Raw genomic sequence first — 12,848 nt, forward strand, 5'->3', positions numbered from 1 at the left:
GGTCAGGATGATAATGTTATTTATCAGGGTATTATAGTGACTGTAAAGAATTCATAATCTCTTGGTTTGCTGTTGCTTCAGTTCAACATCAGTTACATTCAATTGTGTATTTTTGTAACTAAAGCTGGGATTCCTAGATTACTATACAAAATACACATGCAAATTGCAACATAAAATTTTTTTTTATCCTCCAGTTAGACTGGAAAATACCTAGTATAAAATTAAGCCTTCTTTTTTTTTTTTTTTTTTTGGCACTGTACTCTTCCTTTGCACTGTTTTTCTCTGTCCTTGAAAAAAAGTTTATACAGTTTTACTTAGAGTAGAAGAAAGAAAAAGACAAAGTCGGTACTATCTACTTAATTTCCCATATTTCGGAAAAGGGATTGTCTCTATCTTCTCTCAAAAATAATCGCATTGGCATCTAAGCATGTTTTATTGAGCCATTTATGTGTTTTTCGGTGGAGACCACATCTGCTTTTCTTATCTAATGAAAAGGAGTGATAGGAACTTTAACAAATCCAGTAGATAGGGCCTCAAATATTACTTGCCCATGTGTAGGGCTAGCTCTAGATTTACTTTTATATTACAATAAATGCTAGTTCCATCTTCTTTGTACTCTCTCTGAAAAAGAACAAGAAAAGGTTATGTATGCTGAAAAAACATTTCAGATGACCAGTAAAAAAAAATTAGCAAACTTTGATAATATATTATTCTGCTTTTTCTGAAGTTTATGATAATAGGCCCTTTTCATCCCATTCCTATCTTTTCTATCTTTGGATGCACCTCTGAAGAGAGTACAAAAGGCAGAAGGGGAAATGTATGCCAGGAGAATAGAACTCACTGTACAGAAATTAAAAGTGTGATGAAATCTATTGAAGGAACAATGTGCAAAGCATTCTGCACTTTAACTTGAGCAATGACAATGCTGTAGAATTTAAATAATCAACAGTATTTAAAGAAATACTATAGAAATGTAAAATGTCAAAAAATCTCACACCTTATGTTAAATTTATATTCCTTTCAAATGTTTTTGGATGTTGATGTGAGGGAACAGGAAGATACTTAAGGCGAGAGACTCAGCAGAGCAATAAATTCCCTCCTACTGCTTTTAATTAAAATTAATATGTTTTATTCATTTAGTATGACCTCTTTAATGAAGCATACATAATTGGAATCACTTTTATATCCCTTTTGTGCTAATATATTGAGTTAGTTTATTGGTTTGGTGACTTGAAAGAAATATTGGTTAAGAGCAGTGGCTATGGAATGAGAGCCTAAATTTGAATTTTGGATTCCCCATGTATTAACTAATTATCTCACATAAGCTCTGATTTCTCAGATGCACAATTCCTTCCTTAGTAAAACAGGCACAAAAATATTTACCTTATAAGGTCATTGTAAGGACTAAATGAGATAATATATGCTAAACACTCAACATAGTTTCCTGGTGAAGCATAAATGTTTAATAATTGATAGCAAAAATGAAAAGAACAAAATTATTTTCCATTCCAGTATAGGTTCACTAATTGAATATGAGGAAATATACTTTGAGATGATTACTTGAAGTACAACAATTCAATATTCAGCAAAAATTTATATAGAAATACATATGTAATGTATGTGGGTATGTATATACACAATATGCACATATCAACACAGGTACACATGCATATATATAAAGTAATGCAAAAAAAAGCACTTTAGGTAGTAAGAAATGAATATTCATAATCCATTTATATGTTTTACAATTACTTATTCTAATATTTGTATCTGTTTCTATATTAGCACATTCCAGAAGGATAAGCAATATTTCTAGCACTGCTTATTCAGAAAACACATCTGCATGTACTTTAAGAATCCATCAGGGTACTAGGCTCCCTGTAGTATAATGCTGTTGAGTATAACTTAGGCTGGAAATCTTTCAGGGATAGCATCATAACACATCCCATGATTTCATGCATTATCTGGCTGGCATTGTTCCCAGTGGGGCAAGAGAGACACACACTAACATGGCTGTCGAAACAAGTTAAGATGAATCATCTGAAAATATGTTAAAGACTAGTATTAGTGAAGACAGCCTACTAATTTTCATTTAAGTGTTTTGTAATATCACTTGATATTAGACCGTCTGTTCAGGAACTTACCACCTGCAAATTCTATTTCTTTATTAAATCCAAAAAGTTTAACTTTGGAGTAGATGACAGAGAGCTAAAAGGAAATGGGGAAAACTAGAAACGTATATAGAATAAGTTTTAAATGAGATGACTGAAATTATCCAGAGAATAATTTTTATCATCAGTAAATATGCTTTTCACCCTTTCCTCTTGATTCACATAAATTTAATAAAGAGAGTAAAAAAAATGTGTGCTGGCCTGCATTTTATTATGTAATAACGTTTGCATGGTACCGCTTTTCTGTTTCTCACTTCATCAGTACTGTTTTTCATTTGGTTGGACCTCCTCAGCTGTGACAGTGTCGGAAAAAAGCATCTGTAGTTGTGCAATCATCTACTGAAAGCTATTCTGTTTCCATGTAACTATACGTCTCTTTGAGACCAAATGGGAGATGGTTAATGTTAATAAATAAGCAGTTTCTGCATAAATAAAGACCAGGCCCTAAAATCTACAGGCTTGATTAATTATTTTTTTTCTGTGCCAAGCCAAATGGACTCATAAAACAAGCGATAAAGCTGTGAATTGTACACTTAGTTACAAATGCATTCAGAATAAATATGGTTTCTATTTGTAAATACAAATATTATAGCGCTATGGGATTCAACCTTAATCCATTACAATAGAGAAAAATACAAATATATGACCCTTGTGCATAATGCACATTTGTGCCAAAGTACTGCAGCAATGGATAATATGTTTGTCTTTGGTTTAGATGCCAAAAATGTGCTTCAAAGCCTTGGAAGATGAGATCAACTCACCTCCTTTCTGGCCTCTCACTGCTCCTCACAAACTTTAATATTTAATCTGATCAAATGGGGGCAGTACATGGTGATTTTCATACTAGCTGTGTATATTTGCATGCATTTAAGAATATGGTCTTTAAAAGAGGAGAGGTACTATTTTTTTAAAAAAAGGTTGCTTTATATTTCTATGAATGTAGAAACAGAGGACTGTAATTAAGGAGGAACTATGTTAGCTATTTATCTATTTATTGCCATAAGGACAATTTTTACTACTGTTTGAATATTTTGTACAAATACTCTTTTTTGCTGCAATTTTTCTCATTTGTTACAGTGAGACCGTAAAAGTCACGATTGACCACAACAACAATCGGTTGCCTTAGATTGGATTTTGATGCCACAAATTCACCATTTCATTTTAGTATCCAATAGCTGGAGAACTCAAACTGAGAGGAAGAAAAACCTTGTTTAAATATAAATAGCTTTGACAATCATCTGGGATAGTTAAAAGGATTATGAGAAACACATGAAAGGTAATAGATACTTTTTTCCAACAATAGAGTTTGAAGTTTCTTCTGTTCTGAATGTTCTACTTTACAAAGAGAAAATATAAAGTAAAAAGATAAATTACTATATTTGGTTTATGGCCTCATTTCCATTTAACAACAAAACTATTTTATGATGATAAGATTCTTGTAAACTATTGTCTTTTTCAAAATAAACATATAGTTTTTTATTAGCAGGCTATTTGGAAAAATTGGCACTTCAAGAATATTCATTTATAATTAATATAAAAATATAATTAAAAAATAAACTATGCCTTAAGGAATATGAGGTCTCCATTCAGAAGCCCCATGTGTTTTACGAAGTCCTAATAGACTTCAGTTGGCTTTGCTGGCAATTGCCTTCCTCCCAGCCATATTTAACACCTCTTACATTCAACTATCCTTCTCAAACCTGAATCTAGCATCTATGTCCCAGTAGCTGTGTAAATATATGTATATTGACCCCTGAAAAGATGATGGTGACCAAAGCCACTTCTACATCAGTATATATTTTTCATGCCTAAACCAAAAATTGAATTCATTCTCAGATCAAATGCTACCTGTTCTTTGAAGATCCCATCAATTTCTTAATTCCATCACAAGCCTAAATTTAGGTCTTCCTCCTTCTGTACTCCTATTACATTTTATGTAGATACACATGCACACTTCCATTAGAGACACCATCGCGCTCTAATGTAGGCCCTGATTTTGCCTGGTCACCTCCTCTATAGATCGTAAGAGTTCTATAAGATACAGAAAATGCCTTCTTATCGTACTTGTTAAATTAAAAAGCCCAATTTAATATGTGATGAGTGAGTAATGAAGTAATTCAAAGTGCAGTAAAACCTTGATTTGGGAGCATAATTCATTTCAGAAACATGCTTGTAATCCAAAGCACTTGTATATCAAAGCGAATGTCCACATAAGAAATAATAGAAGCTCAGATGATTTGTTCCACAACCCAAAAATACTCATATCAAAATGATTACAATACTGTAATATAATACAAATACTAAATAAAATACAAAATATAAAGAAAAACAAACAAATTAACCTGCACTTACCTTTGAAAACCTTTGTGGCTGCTGTGAGGGAGATAAGAGAGAGAAGGGTTATTGTGTAGGAAGACTTTCACTGTCACTAATGGGATCACTGCTATCTATTGGCTGGATGGAATCTTTTTCTGCATGGGGGCCATTGTATACAGTAGCATGGATGTTGACTACAGTACGGTATTAATAAACTCTTGTCATATACTGTGTTTAATGTAACTGGCAATAAGGCAGCAGGAGAAAGGGTCTATATCTGCAGGCAGCCTGACCTATAATGAAGCAAAGCATTCCTAAGCTTACTCTTATATGGAAAAGCAAAGGACTGTCCATAGGTGCTCTGAAGTGACAAAAAATACACTTTTGCCAGTTGTGGGAACCTTCCAGTGTTCTGAAAAATCTCTTATTTCTGCGAAACACGGCCTGAGATCGAGCATCTGAGCATGGGTAATGATTAACCACAATCACGCAGCAAGAGAGAGAGAGAGAGAGAAGAACCATTGGCTCAGTTGTGATCATGTGGTGTTTGGCATCACGTACTACTTGTATGGCAAGACTTGTATTATCACTCATTTGTCAAGTTAAAATTTATTAGAAATGTTTGCTTGTCAGGGCACCTCAGTGGCTTAGTCGGTTAAGTGGCCAACTTGGGCCCAGATCATGATCTCAATGGTTCATGATTTCAAGCCCCACATCGGGCTCCATGCTGCTAGCTCAGAGCCTGGAGCCTCTCCCTCTCTCTCTGCCCCTCTCCCACTCACACTCTCTCTTTCTCAAAAATAAATGTTAAAAAAGTTAAAAGAAATGTTTGCTTGTCTCACCGAACACTCGCAGAACAAGTTACTTGCAATCCAAGGTTTTACTCTACTTAGAAAATTTTTGAAATCCTGGATTACAGATAAATTACTAATTTGATACACTCTTTCTTCACTCTACATGAACCTGTTTCCTGTCCCGTAATCTAAAATGCATTCAATAGCAGAATGAGGAATATAATTTACTTCAGCTAGCCATTTAAATATGAAACTATATTACTTATGTGGTGTTTCTAAATTATGAGAGAATTAAATGAATTTCTATGGAAAGTATGTGAAGCCAGAAGCAAATAATAATGAACAAATTATTCATAAGAAGATTCTATAAACACAAGGTACCTTAAGTATTTTAGAGACTCTTTGGATGGGGGATTCAAATCATTGGAAGTTTGGAATCCAAGTGTTCCTCTGCTTCTTCAAGTCTTTCTTTCTTTCTTTTTTTTTTTTTTTTTTTTTTTTTTGAATGAAAACAGTAATGAACAGGTGAAAGTAAATACATGTATTTTGAAATGTTTAGATTTAATTAATGCTCTACATGTTCTTTTATGTTTTGTTTTTGTTGAGAAGAGAAATTTATACATTTGTCTTCCTATTATATATATTTTGTAATTGAAAGTAATGCTCTTTACCCATTAGTTTATTTGAACTTGCTACACTGACCTTTAGTCCCCACAAAGTACCTAGAAGAAACAGAGGTATAAGCCACTTAGATGTCACAAAATTCCTAAATTGAGAATATATGGTTGTTTTCTATTGCTACTGTCAACTCATTCCCTCGAATGTTAAATAATAGAATATGTTCTTTTATTCTTTGCTCATGCCTTTTTTTCAAAAATTTTTTTAGGTTTATTCATTTTTGAGAGAGAGAGAGAGACAGAGTGTCAGTAGGGGAGGGGCAGAGACAGAGAGGGAGACACAGAATCCAAAGCAGGCTCCAGGCTCTGAGCTGTCAGCACAGATTCCGCACGTGGGGCTCAAACCCACAGACCGTGAGATCATGACCTGAGCTGAAGTCAGGACGCCTAACAGACAGAGCCACCCAGGCACCCCCTGCTCATGCCTTTTCAATTATCACAGCTACTTTAATATCAATGGTATTATAGTTGCCCTTAAAATTGAGCTTACTTCTGTTAATTTGGGTTTGAAACATTTTAAGATCCCACATAGTATATACATTTAAAAAAATGAATTACCAATATCTTAACCATGTTTGGCTAAAAGTGATAGAAACAGCTCTCAAATTAGCTTAAATTAAAAAGGAGATTTATAGGAAAGATGCCAGAGTGGATCACTAAAGGAAGATAACAGGAAATAAGATAGCTCTGGATGTCGGAAACTCTCTACTTCTAATCAGTGCTTCTTTCTGGGTGTTAGGGACATGGCTCCTGGAAATTCTGATGTCTCAGAATTTAAGCTTCATGATCAGTAAGGAAAGAGATCTTATCATCATTAACAGAAAAATCCTGGTTGGGGCAGAACTCTGATTGACTTACCTGGACACATATCCCCATTCCTAGACCCATCCATGTAGACAGAACTAAAGCAAATTATGAATTATCCAGCCTCAGTCTCATGATGACCTCTATGGTCAAGATATAGGACTGTTTTTCAAAGAAGGGTGATGGAGGTGCCAGGCCAACAATGGCAATAGCCACAACAAAGAGAACCCAATCATTTTTATTTCATTAACCTTTTATGCCTCATTCTGTAACATCAGAGATTATGGGGAAAAAAAGATTTATATCAAGTGTCAAATATTTGTAACGCTACTATTAATTTAAACGTGGAAATATTTTGTCTGTACAGCATTTAAATATTTGCTTTAACTTAGGATTATTATGGAAAAAAAAAAACCACTATTGAGGCCAGATGTTAAAGTGAAGTTTTAATTAAAATATTAGAATGTAATGGGCTATGAAATTCTAAAGTGAGATGCCAGACCAAGATGAAAATTTTCAAAGGAAAGCTCTGTAAATGGTCTTCTTGACTCTAAAAATCCCTTAACTCTCATTGGGAATATAAATAACAAAGAGAGCAGAGAGGGGTGGAGATTAGTGAAGATGATTTTTTTTTGACAAAAATTAAGATTTCTCTCTTCATGTGAAGTCGAGAGGATTTCTAGCAGGATACTCAGAGACTGAGCTATGGCCCTGCAGTTAAGGAGGCACAGAAACGTAGAATGCAAGGGCTTGCTACAACAGGAGTGTTAGCTCCTCTCTTGGGATTGTCCTGCTATACCTGGTGTGTGGGGAAAAAGGATGCCTAAGTGTTTTGTGCTCATCGTATATGGTCGAGAGATTTGACATAGATGTTTATTAGATAGCATACAAGCAGGTCCCCAAGAGGACAAACAGGCTTCAAAAGGAGAAGGTGAATCACCGAACTCATTATGGCAGAGGAGTAAGCAACCACAGAAAAGTATGTTTATCCTAGTCAGGAGAACTGCAGAACAGAGACCATCTCAAAAGGGAGGATGGTAGGGTAGGGCATTCCAAACAAATGCAAAAGTTCCCCAGAAGAGAAACTGTTAGCTTTAAAAATCTGCCAGCTCTTGAAAGATAGTAAGCAACTTAAGACAATGGCGATCAATTATGAATTTTCTTGCTCACGCCCATCCCTTGTCTGTCCTCGCATATTGTCTCTAGAGGGAAGCTTCAATAATTACAATTAGCAAGGTAGAGGTGTAGGATTGAAGGCCTAAGAGAAGAGAAAAAGATACAAAATGAGTAACTTTCACCACTTTATTGACTTCTTACAACAGGTCTATATACTTTGGGGACTGGATGTAGCTCTAATTTTGAGCGAAGTTGGATACTTTGACTATTACATGAGACTAGACGTTCTAAGTACCAAATGCAGGCTTTGAAACCCAGAGTGATCATTGTACTTTTTATTATCTATAAGTGAGAAGAACAGTTAGGAGGCTACCAGTGTTTTATTCCAGAGACAAAAAGGGAAGAGCTCATATCACTGAATAAATTTTGAAAGGTGAGTGGGTGGGGGGGAGAAAAGTATATCTGATTATAATCTTTGAGTTATGTTTTTTCTTTTTGTTTCTTGCTCACTTGCTTGCTAGATTTTTCTTTCTCTTTTTTTAAGCAGACATAGTCCCTTAAACTAAATTATCAGCTTCTTAGGCCATACCTAACCAACCAATTCTTGTGAAGTGTTAGACTTTTTGTTTTATTTTATCATGTTTGGTACATAAGAATTCTGTGTACTATATTGTTTGTGTCTGTGTGCCTGTACATTTTATGTTCTTCATCATTTAATTTATCTGGTGTCCCAATACAATATCAATGATAGGAACAACTTTGTTGAACTTAAAAATTATTTGAGAGTCAGATTCAGATTATAAAAGCAATAGAGAAAAATCAACCACTAATTAGAACTTGGAAAATATATTTTTACAGATTAAAATGAAAAACAAAATGCCACTTAAATGTTTTAATTGGTTTCAGTTTTACAACTGCAAACCAGATGGTTTCTTTTCAAGTAGTTTACAATGTCTTTGCCGAATAACTGAATTACCAAACCAGCTGTGATTATTAACATTTACCTAAACAGAAAAACATGTCTGCTATTTGTTTGCTGAGAAAGTACCTGTTTTGCAAAAGTTTGGCAAACAAATCATGACTCTACTCTGGCTAGCACAGTATCTTAATAAAATAGTATAGATAAATAGAAGTACATATATTAACTTATATCCTAAAATGAATGCTAATTTAAAATTTTAACTTAAGTACTAGGTGTCAGAAATCTCTCATGGATTTTTCCAATTTTATGATTCTACAATTGTAAAATCTATTTACATTTTTAATGTGACGAGACTGTTTTCAGACTCATTTAAAAACCCTGTTAATAATTATCTTTAACTGCTTGTTAAAATATTATAATTTGGAAGCAAATGGTCCTTACAGAAATTTGTTTCTGATGTAAGCTGAGGCTTTCTAACTCTAAACTATGAGCAAATGTAAATTTCTAGGTACAAATTTTAATTGTATGCTGAGCACATACTCAATTCTCTTTAGAGCCAGTTAGGGAAAGAGACATTTAAGGGGAAGTAATGGTGAAGAATGCTATTTCTATTCTTCTATCAAAAGGATCGATTATCAGGGAAAATTCTGAGTACAAAAATGACATTGTAAACATTCTATTACAGTCATTTTCCAATCAGAATTTTCCTTGTAATATGGGGAACCTGGGTGGATTAGTCAGTTAAGCATCCAACTTCGGCTCAGGTCATGATCTCTCAGTTCGATCTCTCACGATCTCTCAGCCCTGCGTGGGGCTCTGTGCTGACAGCTCAGAGCCTGGAGCCTGCTTCAGATTTTGTGTCTCCCTCTCTCTGCCTCTTCCCCAGCTTGTGTTCTGTCTCTGTCTCTCTCAAAAATAAATAAACATTAAAAAATTAAAAAAAAAAAGAATTTTCCTTATAATTTACTGCTTTGGTGAAAAGACTGAAAACTAATTTTTGTCTCACAACTCTGTGATCAACTGGGCACTTTTATTGATCTGATCTACGCAGCTTAAGTGATCTACGCAGAACTGTTTCAGATGTCTATCTCTAGTCAGTTGGAGGCTCTGAGGGGGCCGTTGGTGCAGGATGGTCAGCACAGTGATGACTCAGTTCTCCTGCTGCTCCTTACATTTCTTCAGCAAAGTAACTTCCGTGTGTTCTCATGGTTCTTATAAGGAGCAAGAGAGCAAGTACAGTGAACAAGAATTCTTCTCACTTCTGATTGTGTCACATTTGAGAACATTCCTTTGGCCAATGCAAGTGCTGTAGTTGAGCCCAGAGTAAAAGAATGGGGCAGAATGCCCTGACTGATGGGAAGAGTAAAGAATTGGAGCCACCGATGCAATCAATCAAATACACATTCATGTAGGTTTACACTATTAATAGCATTCCTATGTGTGATGTACCATAATTTACTTACTCATTTCTCTATTTATGGATATTCAATTGATTCTAATTCTTTTTTTAAAATTACAGTCAATGTGGCAATAAAAATTTATGTACATCCAGCTTTATGCACAGGTATGAATATTTTAAAATTTTCAACATACAAAATATGTCCTCACCACTGATATAAAATACCTTTTCATATTTTGTCACACCTGTTTCAATCTTCATGAGTATCTTTTTTGAAGTTTTAAGAAAACAGGAACAGCTAAAGCTCCATCACTTATCCTTCCCTCCATTTCCAGAGGCAACCAGTCCCCTGAAGTTGGTATGTGCCATTCCGGTATGTGCTATACATAGTTATTATATATGTAAAACTGTACTGCTGCTTTACATTTGAACATTTTTATGTCAGTGTTAATCATACTATATGGAAGTTTCTATAGCTTCTATTTTTATCCAACAGAATGTTAAGATTTATCCATATTATTACATGTAAGTTTGCTTCAGTAATTGTAACAGCTGTATACATTATTCCACTGCATGAGTAAGCCAGTTATTGGGAGGTACTTGTATTTTTCCAAAGTTTTGCTGTTGCAAAGCGTGCTTAGTGACCATCCTTGTATGTATTTCTTTGTGTATATATGTGAAAATTGTCAAGTGCAGGAACCCAGAATAATTTCTGTTTAGTAGAGTATGTGCATATTGTTTGGCTTTTTTACAATCTGTCCAAGAATGTATAAATGATTTGCCTTTCCTCATATCTTACAAAAATTTGTTATCATCTGACCTAATACCTATGTCAATCTGATGATTCTGAAATTATATCTCATTATTACTTAAATTTATATTCCTGTGGTTTTAAGCATATTTTCATATGTTTATTTTCTGTCCCAGTTTCTATCCTGTCCCTTTACTTTTCCCTATAAATTTTTGGATTTGTTTGTTAGTTCCCCTAAAAATCCTGTGGGTTGTAACTGCATTAATTTTACAGATTATTTTTATTTATGATTGTTATTCATAAACATGTGATAGCATTTATTTAAGACTTTTTTATGCTTTTGAATAATATTTTACTATATTCTCTGTAAATATTGCACCTCTTTGATTTATTCTCAGGAAATTTATGAGTCTTGTTAGCATTGTAGATGATACCTTTTTTAAAGTACATTTTTCTGTTTGTTGCTCAAGTGTATTGACCACTATTGATTTTATATACTGAGCTGTTAGAAAAACTTGCTAATGCCCTTTATTCACTGAAATTATCTGCAGATTCTCACAATTTTTTTTTTTTTACAAAGAGTGACAGTTTTCTTTCTTCATTTCCAAGTGCTTCTTCTACTCTCTATTTTTTATAACTCTTACCTTACATTACTAGAAAGATCTTCCAATGTAATGCTGACTAGAAATGTTCGTTTCTGAATTACAAGGAATTTCTTATCGTGTTTCAAAAGTGACTGTTATCGGCAGTGGGTTTTGATAGATAACATTCATCAGGAAGGGAAGTTTCCTTCTATTCCTAGTTTATAGTAGTTTTATTAAGTTAAGCATGTGTGATGAATTTTATCAAAATTGTTTCACTTCCGTTGAAATATTCATATGATTTTTTTCTCCTTTAATGTCAGTGTGGCGAATTTACATTAGTAGCTGTAGAGAGCAAGATGGAGTCACTCATGTCAAGCAGGGGCCTGTGTCAAGCAATGACTCAAGCGCTTGAGGGGACTGCAGCTACTAGATATGGCCAAGGCCAGCAGCAGCTGACCATACCCCAGAACTGATAACAAGCAGGAGCAGAGGAGGGCTGCAGGGGCCCAAGGCTGATTAAGTCCCTTTAAAAAGAGAGGATTTTTGCAGCAAACTGTCAGATTCCTTAGACACTGACCCCTCTATGTCTGACCACTTCAAAAGGCAGCTGCCGCCAAAGGCTCTGCCTGATTGATCTCTGAACAGAACTGAGATCCTTCACTACTTGATCATAACAAGCAGTAAGTGCCGAGAGCTGACTTGGACTGGACCGAGGCCTTATCTCAAATGTGCGCCCACCAGACTGACCTCACCACGTTTCGTTCCTTAGCTTCCTACCCGCTGTGTTATCTTGTTTGTTGTGTGACTTGTCTTGTGTTCAGCTTTATGTGCCTTTGTAAGAAGCCAAGTTAATCACGTGGTGAAATGTCACGGAGTTTGGAATCCTGAGCCTGCTTTATAATTACATTACCCTTGCTTTATGACTGAATAAAGCTGACACTGTGAAAGACATAACTCATGTGTGGGCCTTCAGAGGGTGCTCAGGACAGGAGCTGTTACAAAGTTAATCATCTGTACATTCCTGAGATAAATGTATTTCTTCACATATTGCTGATTTCTTTTGCTAAGAGTTTTTTTTTTAGAATTTTCTGTCTAGTTCAGAAGTAAGAGCCTCTTATATTTTTCTTTCTTTTATTGTCCTTATCTAGTTTTTATGTTAAAAGTATACTGTCTTCATAAAAGAAGTTGAGGAACTTTCCCCCTTCATCTTGCTCCTCTTACGACCTACCCTTTTCGAAGTTTTTCTGCAGTTTCACTACAGTGCATTTGTTGTATATTAATTCTTTTTTTTTTCCTGCTTGTACCTTAGGAATC

The 12,848-nt window shown here is 34.7% G+C and overlaps 1 long non-coding RNA gene across 1 annotated transcript; it reads right to left on the reverse strand.

Annotated features, from left to right (window-relative positions):
- Positions 1-534: 534 nt before the first annotated feature.
- Positions 535-12,394, reverse strand: LOC122219164. Its single transcript, XR_006202283.1, has 4 exons — positions 12,282-12,394; positions 5,663-5,757; positions 4,524-4,544; positions 535-621 (listed from the first exon to the last, which is right to left on the reverse strand). It is a non-coding gene; the product is annotated as an uncharacterized LOC122219164 (long non-coding RNA).
- Positions 12,395-12,848: the final 454 nt, after the last annotated feature.

The sequence above is a fragment of the Panthera leo genome, chromosome B2 (assembly GCF_018350215.1).
Source record: "Panthera leo isolate Ple1 chromosome B2, P.leo_Ple1_pat1.1, whole genome shotgun sequence".
Lineage (NCBI taxonomy): Eukaryota > Metazoa > Chordata > Mammalia > Carnivora > Felidae > Panthera > Panthera leo.